This window comes from Tursiops truncatus, chromosome 2 (genome assembly GCF_011762595.2).
Source record: "Tursiops truncatus isolate mTurTru1 chromosome 2, mTurTru1.mat.Y, whole genome shotgun sequence".
Lineage (NCBI taxonomy): Eukaryota > Metazoa > Chordata > Mammalia > Artiodactyla > Delphinidae > Tursiops > Tursiops truncatus.
Genome location: NC_047035.1, coordinates 27,571,638 through 27,588,080, shown reverse-complemented (window position 1 = coordinate 27,588,080; position 16,443 = coordinate 27,571,638). Strand labels below are relative to the sequence as shown.

Sequence of the window (16,443 nt, the reverse complement as noted above, 5' to 3'; positions counted from 1 at the left end):
ATGCTGATTATCCGTCTACCGAAGGAAGATTCTAGAGAAGGACACCAAGAGGGAGCATGGTACAGTGGCAGATGAAGGCTGAGCCCTGGGCACTGATCTGCCTTGTGACCTTGGCCAAGTTACTTTACCTCTTTGAACCTCAGTTGCCTAATTTCTCAATGAGAAGAACAGCATCTGTTCCATGGAGCTTTTGTGAGGACTGTAAATTATAGAACACAAAGCCTGCCAGAATGCAGTTGATCAAGTTCCCTTCCCCCTTCTCCAGCTTCTAGGAATGCCCCAGAAATACAAAACTAACTATATTTAGTGTCTGCTCCCTCCCCCACCCACCCGTAGTTAAGTTAGAATTAAGCTACTTATGCTAAAGCCCCTTCCAGTTCTCAGATTCTCTGGTAGCACGTGTGGACTGGGTGGGAGAGGACAGTCATCAGTTCACCTCCCGGTCACGTGTTCGCCACTGCTGCCACAAAGCTGGGCTCTGAGCAGCCTACACAGTATCCCTGGGTGCAAGAGCCTGTTAGATGGGGCCCCTGCAGGGGTGGGAAGGGAGGGTGCCCAGAAGCCTGACAACTCCTTCTTTCCTATCCAAGGTTTCCGTACTTCCTTCACTCCCCTATGCCAAAATTTGCCTTGGGTGATGGTGGGTGTGGCGTGCAACAATGGGGGTGAAGGTGGGGGTTGGGTAGAAGAAAGAGAATTGCTGACTGGCCCCCCAAGAGTGGGTGTACAGGGAAGCTACCCAGGGGCTGGTTTTTAGCCCGCTCTGAAAAAGAACATCATAGTAATGGGATGTCCAACACTGGAAAGGTGTCTCAGGGAGCAGAGAGAGCTTGGGCCCTGGAGAGTTCACCCAGCCACAATGATTCTCAACTCTGAATATATCCCGGGGAGTTTTGTTAAAAAATATATATATATATATATTCCATTAACCTGGCCCCATCTTTGAGATTCTGATTCTCTTGGCCTGTAGTGGTGGCTGTGGATCCTTGAAATTTTGTTAGTAATGCCCCCAGCTGATTGTGCAGGTGGGGATGAGGACCTGTGTTCCCCAGGCTGGTGAGCCCCCCAGTCATTCCTGCATATGCATCTCTGGGCCAGAGCTCCTCTGCCCTCCTTTCTAACTCTGGGAGTCCACGTGTCCGGGGTGATGTGCTGTAGTCACGTGGACTTGCTTCCATCCTGGCCTCTTGTAATCCACTGAGACACAGCAGCCAGAGTGATACTTTTTAAACATAAAATCGGATCCTATTCCTTTCCCACTTCAACATCTCTGCCCTCTGCCTGGGGTGCTCTTCCCTGGTCTGGTTGCAGGTTGGCTCCTCCTTGCCCTCTGGATCTCACAGGCCCCCTCTTCAGAGAAGTCTTCCCTCACCGGCCCAGTCCACGTGGCACTCCTCCGCCACACCTACGCCTCCCTGTCACATCACTCCCCTCCTAGAAAGTAGGACCCATGAGAAAAGGGAACTTGTCTAACTGGTTTAATCACAGTGCCTGGCGCAAATGGATTCTCAATAACTATTTGTTGAACAAATGAATGAATATGTAGATAGAATATGTTTATATATTAAAATCACTTGTTTTTATGTACATATACCAGTATATAATGTGATTAGAGGTCCAGAGTGGAAATTAACAGATGTTACTAGGGAAGAGGGCGTTGGAGGAGAAGGGAAAGGAACACTTATGGAGCACAGACTCAGAACCAGGCACTAGGCTTGGCTTTTCATACGTTTGATCCTCATAGCAAAATTCCAATAATCCACAGGCACCACGGACCAAAGGAATCAGAATCTTGGAGATGGGGGACAGTGTTATTGTCCCCATTCCACAGATAAAGAAACTGAGACTTAGGGAGGGAAAATAACTTGGTTGAAGTTAAACTACTAACAAGTGCCAGAGTAGGATATAAACCCCAGTTTACTGGACTCCAAGGTTGTCTTGTTCATTGCATCATTCTTGAAGGAGAAATTACCTTAATCATTACCTCTCTCCACTATCAGGGAATATAAAATCTCTGGTGAATGTGGCCCCAGATAGCAATGGCTAGTTGGTGACTGGAGCTAATAATGTTAGCAGAGGGACCAGGACAGGTAAGGAAGGGAAAGAGAATTTGCTGACAGTCTTGCCACCAGTTAAGTTATTTTTTGTTAAGATCAGTTAAGAATTTTTTGTTTAAAAAAAAATTATAGACATCTTGATTTAAGTTCCCAGAACTGAGCACTTATGAGTAAGATTTCGTGGGTCATCAGGATGTCTTGATGGTACAAATAACCTTTCTGAATACCCAAAGGCATAACTCAGAGGATTATAATATATAAATCCAGGAGCATTTGGCCTCATTGAGCATCAGTTGGGCCCTCTATCTTAAACTTCCAAAGCTAATTCCTAGCCAAAGGAATAGGATATGTCCTTTAGTATATACTTTAAAAAATATCCCCAGAACTTGATTGATACCCAGATTCTCTGTAATCTTAGTGTCTGGGAAGTATTTCTGCTCTGAGCCACAGGATGCCTTTTCTTACTTTTAAATGTCAGAGCTAGTTCTCAATTAAATCTGATCGAAATACGTCAAGCCATCTGGCATAGGACACAAATGAGTTAGACCTCGTTCTTGCCCATAAAATGCCAACAGTCACATAGCTAGCTCCCAGGGGATTGTTACACAGGGGCTTAAGCTTAGTTAGGGAAGGGCCATTACGTGAGATATAAACACAATGTGGAGAATCTGTAACACAGGATGAGAAGTTAATCTGCTTCATTCTGTAGATGATGGGGAGCTGTATCATTTAGGGCTCTTTAGCTTCAGAAGACTCTGTGTTAGCTGAAATGAAAAAGAGGACAATCTGTTGGAAGGACATGGGCGAGTTTACAGAATTGAAGGAAGAGCTGACCAAGCGAGAGGGGATCTCCAGAGGATGAATCTATGACTCAACTTCAAACCTCTCATCCCTGAATCCCCACTCAAAGTTTAAATTCCCAGGACAGAGTCTGATTGGCTTAGCTTGGGTCATGTGCTTACCGCAGAGGCTTTGGGACTGACTGTCCTACAGAATCCTGCAGAACAGGGAAAAGGAGAGATGGAAGAGATGCCAAAGGAAGAGATGCCAGCTTGACAGACCAGACAAGACATGTAGGCTCCAGTAGCCATTGAGTGCTTCTGAGCACAGAAATAATGTGATTGGCTTAGATTGCATGTCACTAGGTGTTTGAATCAATAGTTTTGTTTGATCCTTATAACAAACCAGTAACGTGGGCACATTTATTAACCCCTGTTTTTAAAGATGAGGAAAAGTGCAGTTTTGAGAGGTTACATGATGACTTTTCCCAAGAAGGAAAGCTCTTTTTGGACACTAAATCCTATTTCTCTTTACTGTATGATTTTGCTGTCCTTTGGAGTCATTGGTTTGGCTCTAAAGTGTTTTAAGATAAGAGAGGGGCAGGGAATGTGTTAGCGAGCTTTCAGTGTCAACCAACATGGAAGAAATGAACCAGGTTGGGCCCATGGGGAATGGAAGGAAGCAACGAGACACGAGTCACAAGGTCTCAAAAAGTAGTTTGAAAAGTTGACTGAACATCAGAACTGTCAGGGCAGCTTGTTAAAAACACCAATCCCGAGAGTCCATCTCTGACCTGAACCAGAATGCTCTCTGGGTGGTGACTGGGAATCTACAATCTTAAAGCACCCACCTATCCTATGGTGGTTATCATTTTGCCATATATAAGTATATAAATGAACATGTTGCACACCTTCAACGTACACAATGTTATATGTCAATTATATCTCAATAAAGCTGGAAAAAATATTTGAAACACTCATCCATCCCCCATTTAGGTGATCATTCTGTAGCCAGCTGCACACTGGTCTATAGACCAGCATTTAGAAATCACTGACCTATTAGACCCTTTTTTCTAAATGTCCTCTAATCCAGTTTCTTGTCTTATCTCTCTGCTGGTGCAGTTAAGCTTTATCAAGGTATAGCTTTTGAGTAGTTGCAATTTGTACTCATTACATTTAGCGTCATACATATCTGCAGTATCTGAGGTTTGAGGGATGAAAACAAGGACAGAGAAGTAGGGTGGCTCCTGGATGTCCCCTTATTTTGTTAGTGTGTCTGGGGTTTGTGGCTTTTGACAGGGGCTCTCGGGAGATGACTTTGCCAGCTTTCCCTTTGAGAATAATCCTGGGTTCTTACCCTCTCTCTCACTGTAGTAAGTCTCCATAACAAACACACCCAAGTCTGGTATTTCTGAACTTATGGCTCTGTGCTGAATACACGCTGTTCCTGGAGCCAGGCTCATTCTGCAATCTCTCCTCCCCACCCCACCCTTTGGTTCCACTGATGGGCTGATCCAGCCTTGACGTGTGATAACCCTAAGGTTCTGGGTGTTCTCTCTGTGACGTTCCAGAGGAATATAGACTTTCCATCATATCTGGAGTGAAAGAGAATGGTGATCTTTGGGATGGGGCCTGGTATAGGTTGGAGCACAGGATTTATGGTCTCAAGTTACTTACCCTCATTCATACGGTGAGGGGACTCAAGAATGAGCTACTAGGAAAGGGTTTTCCAAACCTCAGTCGCTTGAATACCATCTCCGTGGTTTTTGCCAAATCTGTATGCCATCTATCTATTTTTCCTTCCTGTTTTTCATTAAATTAATTAATATATTTTGCTGGAGTGCTCACAATCCACTCTCACCTTCCGATAAGCAAGATATTCATGAAGTCAGTGATTCATGAAATCAGATTTGATATGCTACCTGTCCATTTTCTTCTAGAATATTTAAAAATAAATATGCATCCATTAAAACTGTGTAAAGTTCACTCATGTACTATCTAAAATCCTCCCATAGAGGGAGGTCTACGTATCATTAGAGGTATATGCATCACACCTTGGGAACGTTATCCTAGAAAAGCCCATATGCTAAGAGACATGTCGTTCCAGACCCCTCAATTCAACACAGTTTGGACGTCAACCCTAAGAATATTTTTTGAGTCTATTTAGTGAAAAACTATGCTTTTATATCCTCTTGCTGCAGAAGTTAAGGTTCAGAGCAAGAAACAGAAGCCACTCAAGGAATTTTAAACCAGAAGAAAATTAATAATTTTATAATTTTCTGAAGGGTTGGAGGACTGAGCTCCCTCTTGGAATGAAAACCAGAGCACTGCAGAACTGACCTGCTGGGGGAACCATGACTCCTCCGTAACCAGAAGACTACTAATGAGACTGCTCGATTTAAGATACCATCATGGCTGTAATCCAGGGATCAGGTACCATCTCTGCCACCTCTGCCCCAAGTTCCACTTGACACTCATGGATCTGGAAATTGAACACTGGACTGATGCTGCTGTAGATGTCTACATGGCTTTGACATTGCTCTTCAGCAGACATAGCCAAAGCATCAGAAAGGTGCCCCCTTCCTCTCTTCTGCCATTTACATCTCTCATGAGTGCATCTAATGGATGGAGCCTAATGTGCATCAACCAGAACCCTAGCCACGAGGGATTCGGAGAAACAAAGTTTATAGCTCTCTCACTTTTAAGAAGACTCAGTAAAAAGTGAAACTGGATGCTGAAAGCCAATTAATCTCACCTAATACATTACCTGTCAGTGGCAGCTCTGCTGCTGATTCCCAGTGAACTAAGGAATCACTAAGCCCAAGGAAAAAAACCAAGATCAATGCAGGTTGTTAACAAACAGTTGCTCTTTTGTGAATTGGAGGGGTGTGTGCGTGTGTGTGTGTGTGTGTGTGTGTGTGTGTGTGTGTGTAAAGGCGGGGTTTGTGTAATCTGAAAGTATACATTTGCAAACGTACTGGCTAAGTCAATAAAAAGTGACCTTGGTAGCACAAACTGACATGCCATGCCGAAAACCTCAATGGCTACTCACCGCCTGTGGAAGGGAAGTCCCGTAATTGCCTCCTGTTCTATGCCTTTTATCAGTTGGCCTTGACACCCAGCATGTTCTGTGACAGGACACTACTCTAGTCGAAAAGGTCTGGTAATTGACAACAAGCCCCAAACCGTCCTCCTCCCTGCCTTTCCTGTCGATAGGGCTCTGCTTGGAAAGCAGTTTCTTCTTCTTCTCTACTTACCTGAATCTTAATCTTCCTTCAAGGTCCAGTTCTGTGCTTCCTCGCTTTCTAAAACAGGCTTTGCTCTCTCACTCTCTGCTCCTTCTTTAGTAAAAACGATTCCCCTCAGTTGGGACCTGATTTCCACCCTCCTAGGCTCCCTTTCCAGTCTTCCGCTCCCTGTAACCCACTAGGGGAAGTGCTGCAACCCTGTGCTCTCCCTATACTTGGCAAATCCACCCACAGCATGTGAAATCACCTCCCCCTTCACTGCCCTGGAAAGAGAAAGACTTGGGAGGAGGGTGGTCTTGACTTAAGGACTGAATCTGGTAGATCCTTACAAGTGGTGACATCAAAGCTTTAGCCAAATCATCAGCTGTGCAAAAGAAAACCTGGAGCTGTTGAAAATGGAATTGTTCTGCATATGATAAAGGGAGACATGGGGTTGGCTTCTGAGAGGCAGGAAGAGGTAAAGTAGTGCAGGATGGGAAGCTGGAGAGAGGAGAGAGAGCCAGTCATCATGAAGGGCCTCTAAGGAAAGAAATGCTTAGTGCTCTTGGGGGGATGATAGGGTGCATGTCTCAAACCTTGGTAAGGTCTGCTGCTCCCACCAAGGCCACAGTGAGTGTCTTTTTGGGCCAAGACTGAAGTGGGACTGAGCTCCAGATCTGGGCTGTCATGGAACAGAACAGAGACCCTTCACAGGGATGGCAAGAAGATTCACAGACTGACTTAGTTCAGGGGAAGGGGGAGCTTGGCCCCAGAAGTAACCATGACAACCAGAATCCTTCAAGAGATCAGATAAACCATGGGGTTTATGTGCGTGCAACCGCTGACTGTGTGCAATCAGAATGGTGCAAGGGCACACCTCCCGGGAGCTCATCAGAAGGCAGACTCCACTTCCACCCTCACCATAGGCCTCATGTGGAACCTAGACCTGCCAGTTAGGATTCCAAAACTCCATCTGATTCCTAGCTCCTAACTGGATGCATTCCATCTGATTCCTAGCTCCTGCAGTAGTCAGAATTTCTAAAATGGCCCCTGACCCCACCTCCACCCCACACAGACAGCCTAATCTCTGCCTATGATGAGACATGACTCCTGTGATTATGGCATGTTATATGGCACAGTTGACCTTAAGACAGGGAGATTCTCCAGGTGGGCCTGATCTAATCACATGGTCTCTTAGGAGCAGAGAGTTTTCTTGGCTGGCAGCAGAAGAGGATGTTGGAAATTCAGGGCATGAGGGAGATTTGATACACTGTTGATGGCGTTGAAGATATAAGAGGCCACTTGGGTGGTGTCTAGGAGCAGAGAGTGGTCGACCCTGGCTGGCAGCCAGCAGGGAAACTGGAACCTCAGTTCCACAGCCACAAGGAACTGGATTTTGCCAATACCTGGATGAATTTGGAAGTGGGTTCCTCCCCAGGGCCTCCAGATAAGAGCCCAGCTTGGTTGATACCTTAACCTCAGCCTTGCGAGGACCTAAGCAGAGAGCCCAACCAAGCCTGCTGGGCTTCTGACCTACAGAACTGTCAGCTAATACACGGGTTTCATTTGGAGCCACTAAGTTTGTGGTGATTTGTTATGCAGCGGTAAAAAATGAACACACTTCCTGTCCCTTGCCTAATGTTGACCTCGGCGTCACCTTCTGGCCCTATGGGACTCAGGCATCCTTTTATTACAGGATGATTTAGTTGGGACCCCTTTTCTTACCCACTCCATATTTGTCACACTCTACTGACCCTATGTGAACGCAGGTCTAGCCTCCCTTGGACTGTTCCATCTGGGGGATCCTTGAGCTGTACCTGCAAGGCCTCTGGTGTACTGTGCACCTTTTCCCTCCAGTTGTTTAGGTAATTGCAACATTTAACTGACTTGGACTAGAGTCCCATATCTAATGAGACCATGATATTTATTACCTATATGCCCAACACCTAGCACAGTGCCTAGCACATAGTTGGTGCTCAATAATATTGTTGATGATGCTGGTGAATACAGAGAGAAGGAAATCTCTGGATCTTCCCCATCATACATTCCCAGTGTTGGCATTTGGTGCTCCAGCCATGTTGCGCTATGTGCAGTTCCCAGGAAACACCATGGTCTCCCTTGCCCCTGAGTTCCTCCACCCCTAACCTGATTTTCCTCTGCCCTAACCCCCTGTACCTTCCTCCCTCTTTCAACTGGCTAAATCTTCTTATTTTTCAGCTCTCAGCTTAAATATGACATTGTAATTGTCATTTGGCTTGTCTTAAATCCCTGCTAGGTGGTTGTATGTTCTATGATGGTGAGATATGCTTCCCTTTTTCTTTTGTGACTCCAGCACATTTATAGGATAGGTTCTCAATAAACATTTGCAGAATAGCCATGCTTCTTCATCACCTGGGAATCCTGTTACAGTGCAGATTCTGATTCTTATATCTGGGTGGGGCCTGAGATGCTGTATTTCTAACAAACTCCAAGTGACGCTGATGCTGCTGGTCCGTGAACCACACTTTGAGTAGCAAGGTAATAGGGTAGAGACTCCCATCATTACCCCATTGCGGCAAAAAGTTTGCATTTGAGAGAAGCTGAACAAGGTTTAGGGTGCAAATAATGGCCACAGGACAAAATTTTCCCTGTCACTGCTAAGCCGGCTGACTCATTGACAGAGATGGAGCCAATAACCTTGGCCTTATTAACAACTGAGCTAACTGCCACAGACCAATAAATAACAACATTTGGCTGATTTGCATTTCAAAATTGTTTCCTTCCCTTATTCACACTCTGCCTCAGGTGCTAATGAACCATGAAATGTCTGAAGCATTGGCAGCAAGGAAGAAAAGAGGAAGAGTTGACCCATGCCTAACAAATAATGATCCTTAAAAAACAAGAGCTACAAAATGCAATGTGGTATTCTGGATTGGATCCTGGAACAGAAGCGAGATATTAGCAGAAAAACTGGTGAAATCAGAATAAAGTAGGGAGTTTAGTTAATAGTAATGTACCAATGTTAGTTTCTTAGTTCTGACAAATGTACTGTTAGGAGAAACTGGGCAAGGGATATATAGAAACTCTCTGTATTATCTATGCAACTTTCCTGTAAATCAAAAATTAGTCAAAAATAACGTCTCGCGCGGGGCAGGTGTTGACAGACGGTCTCTGGCTGGATTTTGGCGGCCGGGACTGCGGAAGAGGCTCCTGAGGGCGGCCGTGATGCCCAGCCCACAGTGGATGCCTTTGGTGCTTCATGAAGAATGTTTCTAGATATATCACAGACATTAAGCCTTTGCCACCCAACATAAAAGATAGACTGTTCAAAATAATGAGCGTGCAGGGGCAGATGACAGATTCAAATATCAGTGAGATTTTACATCCTGAGTCCAAACTCTAGATCTACAAAGCTGTGATATTTCAGATACTGCTCTCCTGCACCTATGTAACTGCAGAAAACTGAAGAAATTAAACTTAAATTCCTCAAAAGAAAACAGAATTTCCATAACTTCAAAAGGAATAAAAGCTGTGGCTTCACCTTGTTCTTACCTGCACGAAGCTTCTTTGAAAAGATGCTTCAATCTCACTGATGAAGGAGTCCTTGCTCTTGCACTCAATTGCCGGCTGCTAAAGTTAGGGACTTCCCCTCGTGGCGCAGCGGTTAAGAATCTGCCTGCCAATACAGGGGACACGGGTTCGAGCCCTGGTCCGGGGAGATCCCACATGGTGCAGAGCAACCAAGCCCGTGCGCAGCAACTACTGAGCCCGCGTGCTGCAACTACTGAAGCCTGCATGTCTGAACCCATGCTCCGCAACAAGAGACGCCACTGCAATGAGAAGCCCGCGCACCGCAATGAAGAGTAGCCCCCGCTCTCAGCAACTAGAGAAAGCCTGCACAGAGCAACGAAGACCCAACGCAGCCAAAAATAAGTAAACGAAATTAAAAAAAAAAAAAGATCATTGACTTAGGTGGCTGCTTAGATATTACTGATGTGTACTTGCAGACATTAGGAGAAAGCTGCCCATTTTTGCAGAGTTGATTTTTCAGCTACTCAGGTATCTCACAGTGGTGTGGTTGTGCTTGTTAGTGGACCTTGTGCCAAGAAACTAGAGGAAACTCATATGGGGTATTGTGTGAATGTGACTGATAAGGCTGTAGAAGCTGTCCTTACTTGCTGTCCTCAGATATGTATATTACTCTTCCATGGATGCCCCCTGATAACAGACCATTCAGGAGAAGTCTTGGAGCAATTAGTAGGTCCAAACAAACTAAAGCAAGTGATGTGGACTGTATATTGATGCTTATTGAAGCTTATCAAAGCTATGATCTTCATACTACTTTCCCAGGAAACAATGATGTAGAGATTGGCTTTCCAATAATATGATTTATGCTTTGAAGTTAACCAGACTCTTAAACATTTTCATAGTGCTATTATTTCTAAGTTTGTTTGAGGAGTGGTTGTTCTTGAAATGGCAATCCTAGCATGCCCTCTGATGTATCTGGGGAAGATAATGTGTTTGTTTCTTAAATAACAAAGTTTTAAATTCCCTGTTTTCCCTGGAAATGTCCTTCTCCTACCTAGATATTTGAACTGCTGTAAGAGAAATTTACCAATATGGATAAACATTAGGAGAATTCTAAGTAAATGTATTTCTAAAAGAAAAAAAAAGAAAAAAAAATTAGTCAAAAATAAAAAGTTTATTAAAAGAATCAAGAGCTAGACTGTATTGGTTTTCTTTACTTTGCATAATGGTATTATAAGTTTCTGAAAATGTAAAACAATTGTCATTGACTTAACAATAAAAAATTGGAAATGTGTGTTCATGGGAAAAAATCTCCAACTAAAACTCAGTGGCAATCAAAGAAAGAGTTAGAGGATGGCTGGTCCCAACGGCACACCTGCAAGGTAGCATACCAGTGATACCTGCACTCCAAATTGCTTTGCCGTACGTCATGACTCCAAGATATTCTGACTGCTATTTGCTCCTGATTCCTACCTTCATTTATTCAGCATATCAGGAGTTTCTTCCATTCCTGAGAAGCTCTTGATTCTCAGGATTCAGGGTATCTTTGTTTGTTTGTGTAACACTATTACCTTAAAGACTTGATCATGGTATCACATTTTGCCTCAACTGTGTTTGCTTATATACCAGAGATTCTAAGCCTGGTGAGGCCATAGACTTGAACTGATCCATCATTGCATGTCCAGCACATGACTCTTAACTGGGCAAATAATGATTTATTGGATGGATGAATAAAGGAGATGCTTCAGCACTTGAAGTGAATTCTTGCCTGAAAAACACAAGTTTTCCAATGATATTTCATTATGTAAATATATCCCTTTGATGGAACTTGATGAAACTTGCAAGGCCTTCAGGTCTTGTAAAGAAACATCATCAGGCCTTTTTCCAACTCTGGCGAATTCATGGAAAGTCAAGAAGATCCTATTAACTCTTATGGAAACTATGGCTTTAACTAGAACAGTGTAGAATGAGTGTGCTCTGGTCTCAAGGGGCTGCTCCCTGGGATCTGCACTGAGGCCCAGGGCCTGAGCTGGCCACAGAGGTATGGTCAGATGCTGTGCTGTCAAAGGTTTATGTATGCATTGCTTTGTCTGTCCTGCAGTACCTGCTTCCCTAACTAAGCTGCTCTGCTCCCACTCCAATGTGCTAGGAAAGGAACTCACAACTTGTCTGTCTCCCTGGTAGGCCTGTGGCCCCTGCCAGTCCAATCAGAGACTTCACTGTGGTTTTTACAGCTTGAAGCTGGAGAAGTGGCCTTTGCCTTTTAGAGCATGGAATTGGGAGGAGGTGATGCAAGGGCAGGTGTCAGCTTCCTTCCCTGTCACATGGAGAAAATCTACAGAAGGATAGAGGGGCCTCAGTCAAGATACAGAAATGCAAAGAGAAAAAGAAACCTAATATCCACGGTTAAGGGTCTGGTTCCAACTGCGCTTTAGGCCACCTCATTCCCTTAACTTCCCAGTTATGAGAGTCAACAAATGCCCTTTCTCCTTAGGCTGATTTGGGTTTTTGTCAGTTGCCATGGAGAGTTCTATAATCCTGGAGAAAAATGTGCAATTTCCTTCCCACACTTAATGGGGACTAGTACCAGCTCAGCCAGGGAGACAGCTCTGTGGGCCTCTGCTTGGACAGAGTGCCGTGGCAGAGAAGGCCAGTTGCCCTCCTCAAACTCAGGCTCTCCCTTCCCTTGCAGACACTGTCACTGGGGGATTGGCACCTCACACCCAGACTATACTTCCCATCTCCTCCTACGTTTAGGTGGGAACGCATGGTAAGCTCTCACCAAGGGAATGTGAGTGGAAGTGACATGTGTCAATTCCAGGCTGGAAGGCAGTGAAGAAGCAGGGGTTCCTCACCATTCTCTCCTTTTTGTTGCTCATTAGCTGGATAAAGAGGGTTCTGAGACCTTCAAGGATAGCAGAGCCACAGTTGGAATGAGGCTTGGTCCTGCCTTAAGGCCAGGAAAACTCCCCTTTGACTGTTATGTGAGTGAGAAATAAACTTTTATGGTGTAAACCACTGAAACGTTGGGGATTTGTTTGATGCAGCAGCTAGCACCACTCTAATACATTTCCAAGAGCTGGCACTGGGTTTAGTTGAAGATTTTGTAAGTACAAAGAGTCACAAGCAAAGCGTAAGAGAGAGAGGCCCAGAGCTGAAACAAGAGCTGAATTCTATGGTCAAGTCCAAGGGATGATTTCAAGGATGGAAACAGAAGACAAAGTCGGATGGTCAGCCACCAGGTTGGCCCTGAAAGAAGTAGTGAGTGGGGAATTGGAGCAGGGACAGATACGAGGTGAGAGCCAACCAAGCGGGATGCCTCTGGCTTGGTTTTTGTGGCTGCCAGCAGCGTGGAACATGGGTGGGTCTTCCTGGTGTAGAGGGCCAGGGGCAGGGTGGACAGGAAGCACAGGTAGCCTGAGGGAATGGTGCCAGGTGTCAAACCAGAGGGATGAGTAGAATCCGCAAACAGGAAGTCAGTCATCACATCAGAACCTTCAAGTCCTGGGAACATGTCGGGATGTAGAACAGGAAGCACCTCAAGGTAAATGGTTTAGAACTAATGACAGAGCTATTTTGGAAGCCTCATTCTCTGTGGAGTCTTGGGATGGGCCTGGTAGGTAAAGGAAGGGGAGGTAGCAGGCCAGGTGGGGATGGGGCCAAAGGATGAGCACACACCCTGTCCAAAGGGGGCAGCTGTTGCTCAGCTCCTGCACATCATTGCAATGCGGACGTACAACCCAGTGTCTTCAGATCCTCCAATTTTTCAAGAAAAGCAGGAAATCCGGATTTTTTTTTTCTTTTTGGTGGGGCAGGGGGGAGTGAAATCTCCTGATTTTTAAATGCCGGCAACTAATTCAAAAATTTGAAAAACAGCCTGTAGGCCAAAGAAAACACATTCACAGTCTGAACTGGCTCACAGGCTGCCAGCTTTGGGCCTCCGGCTTAAAGGAAATGGGCAGAAACAAAAACATGTAAAAAACAAAACCAGAAAACATGAAAATCATTCATAGTTTCCCCTGGTTTCCAAACACCACAAGATACTACTAGAAGAAGAGCTTTGAGACAGCCACTCACAAAACCACAATATGTTTGGTCTTCAGAAAAGCTATGGGCTTCTGGAAAGCTATGGGCTTCTGCCAGAGAAGTACCTTGTAGTTCCCCAAATCTGTTGCAGTTTTCTCAAAATTCGACCTATAGATTTGATGGAGTGAGCTAATTTTCTTTCATCTTTCTCTCAGGCACACCAGGTTTTCTTTTGTTGTTTGTTTGTTTGTTTTGGTATATCAGTTTTTAAGTTTGCTTTCTTTTCTGAAAGGCCATCTACTCTATCTGGACAGCTGTGTTTCCAGTAAGAGCAATTACCTGAGTGAAGGCAATTTAGAGAAACAGTACGGGAGCCAAATAAGTGTTTGGCTAACGAAATTTTATGATAGGAAATGCTTCCAGGCCAAAAAACTCAAAAAGTGATCAAAGGTTTTCAAAGACTGGATCCAACTAGTTCAGTTTATTAACCTTGGCCTGTGTCCAAGCCAGGGTTTTTAGAGGATGCTCAGAGGATGTGGCAAATACAGAATCTGATTTTTTTAAGATATGGTCTCTTAGGGGGTATGTGTCTACATGACTGACTGCTGAACTCTTCATTTTTGATGCCCCAACTTAGTATCTAGCTTAAAGCTTTGCACATCCCAACTGTCATATTTGCCCAGGACTGAGATGTTTCCTGGGATGTAGAACTTTCAGTACTAAAACTGGGACAGATTTGGGCGAACTAGGACAGCTGGTCACCCTACACCCCAAGGTCCTTTTCTCAGGGTTCATGCTGTGAAGTCTTGACAACTTTTGACTGTCCCTTAAAAAAATAATAAAAAACAAAAAACCAACTACAACAGTGCTGCACTCTCCTGGTTTTCTTCCTATTTCTCTAATTGCTCTTACTCAACTTCTTTGCTGCCTTCACTTCCTCCCCTTCCCCCTCAACTATGAATTGCACCTCAAGGTCTAGCCCTTAGGCTTCTGTTCTATTTTCTGCCCATGAGTCTCAGTGGACTCATCTTTACGTGGAAGATTTCCACATATAGATCTTGAGCTCATAGTCCTACTTGAGATCCAACCCTCCAGCTCCAACAATTTCACGAACAGTTTCCATTGGGACGTCCTTGATCATCTTCCAGCCCCATCCAGCTTGCACTCACTCACCTAGTATCCTCTTCTATTAGAAGCAACAGCGTCCTTGTCCTTTGCTGGGTGATGGGTACATTGTTATTTTCATGTGCTGTATATGTCTGAAACTGTCCACAATAAATTGTTTTTAACAATTAAAAAAAAAAAAAGCAGCAGCAGCAGCAGCAGGAGAGTGCAGCACTGATGTAGTTGGTTTTTTGTTTTTTATTGTTTTTTTAAGGGACAGTCAAAAGGTGTCAAAACTTCTTTTCAAGCCTTCAGTCTCAAATCCTAAAGATGCTAATCCCAAATTAGCATGCATGCACTGTATTATGTATCCACAGCAGATACTATACGGCCAGGCACGTTGGAGGGACTCAGTAAATGCTTGGTAAACCAAATCAGATCTTGGGAAAGGAGTCCAAGGAGGAGGACATGTCATAGCATCCTACCAGAGGCTCAAGATATCTAAGGAAGTACCCAAGATTTCCAGGGAGAAGCCAAGCAAAGATCTGGCAGATGTGGTCCCTGCAGACATAGTAAAGTCAAATCTTCGCTGAGGCAACTTCAACGACAGACATTTGACCACCTATTAATTGAGCTAACTCAAGTGTTATTAAATTTCTAGTTCACTTTGTATTATGTTGATATATTTTTCAGGGGCATTCAAAGATATTTCCAAGGTTCCAGACAATGATAAATGTTAACATGACACATATAGATTCTATTCCTTTGCTTTACTTGCTGGGTTCCTGACAAAGAAGTCTGCCTTTAATTACCAAATGCTCAGAACCAGAGGAAGCTAGTGGCCAGAATCTAGGTCTTTCTCCTTCGTCCTCTGCTCTTTCCCACATTCTTTTTTCTTCTTAAAAAAAAAAAAATATTTATAAGGTAATAATTTATTTTTTGTTATAATTTCATGTTTTCTGATAATCTTTTTTTTTTTTGGTGGTACGTGGGCCTCTCACTGCTGTGGCCTCTCCCGTTGTGGAGCACAGGCTCCAGACGCGCAGGCTCAGCAGCCATGGCTCACGGGCCCAGCCGCTCCGTAGCATGTGGGATCTTCCCGGACCGGGGCACGAACCCGTGTCCCCTGCATCGGCAGGCGGACTCTCAACCACTGCGCCACCAGGGAAGCCCTGATAATCTTTTTTATTGAAATATAGTTGATTTACAATAATGTGTTAATTTCTGCTGTACAGTAAAGTGATTCTGTTATACATACATATGCATATATATATATATTCTTTTTTTAATATTCTTTTCCATTCTGGTTTATCACAGGGTATTGAATATAGTTCCCTGTGTTATATAGTAGGACCTTGTTGTTTATCCATTCTGTATACAATAGTTTGCATCTACTAACCCCAAGCTCCCAATTTATCCCTCCCCCACCTCTTCTCCCCTTGGCAACCGCAAGTCTGTTCTTTATGTCTGTGAGTCTGTTTCTGTTTTGTAGATAAGCTCATTTGTGTTATATTTTTAGGTTTCACATATAAGTGATATCATATGGTATTTGTCTTTCTCCTCCTGACTTACTTCACTGAGTATGATTATCTCTAGGTTCATCCATGTTGCTGCAAATGGCATTATTTCATTCTTTTTTATGGCTGAGTAGTATGCTGTTCTATATATGTACAACATCTTCTTTATCCATTCAAGACAATCATTTATTTAAAACATACTTTTGAAATAGAGCTATACCATATT

The 16,443-nt window shown here is 44.1% G+C and overlaps 1 pseudogene; it reads left to right on the top strand.

Annotated features, from left to right (window-relative positions):
• Nucleotides 1-9,291: 9,291 nt before the first annotated feature.
• LOC109548127 (protein AMN1 homolog) lies at nucleotides 9,292-10,344 on the top strand (annotated as a pseudogene).
• The last annotated feature ends 6,099 nt before the right edge of the window (nucleotides 10,345-16,443 follow it).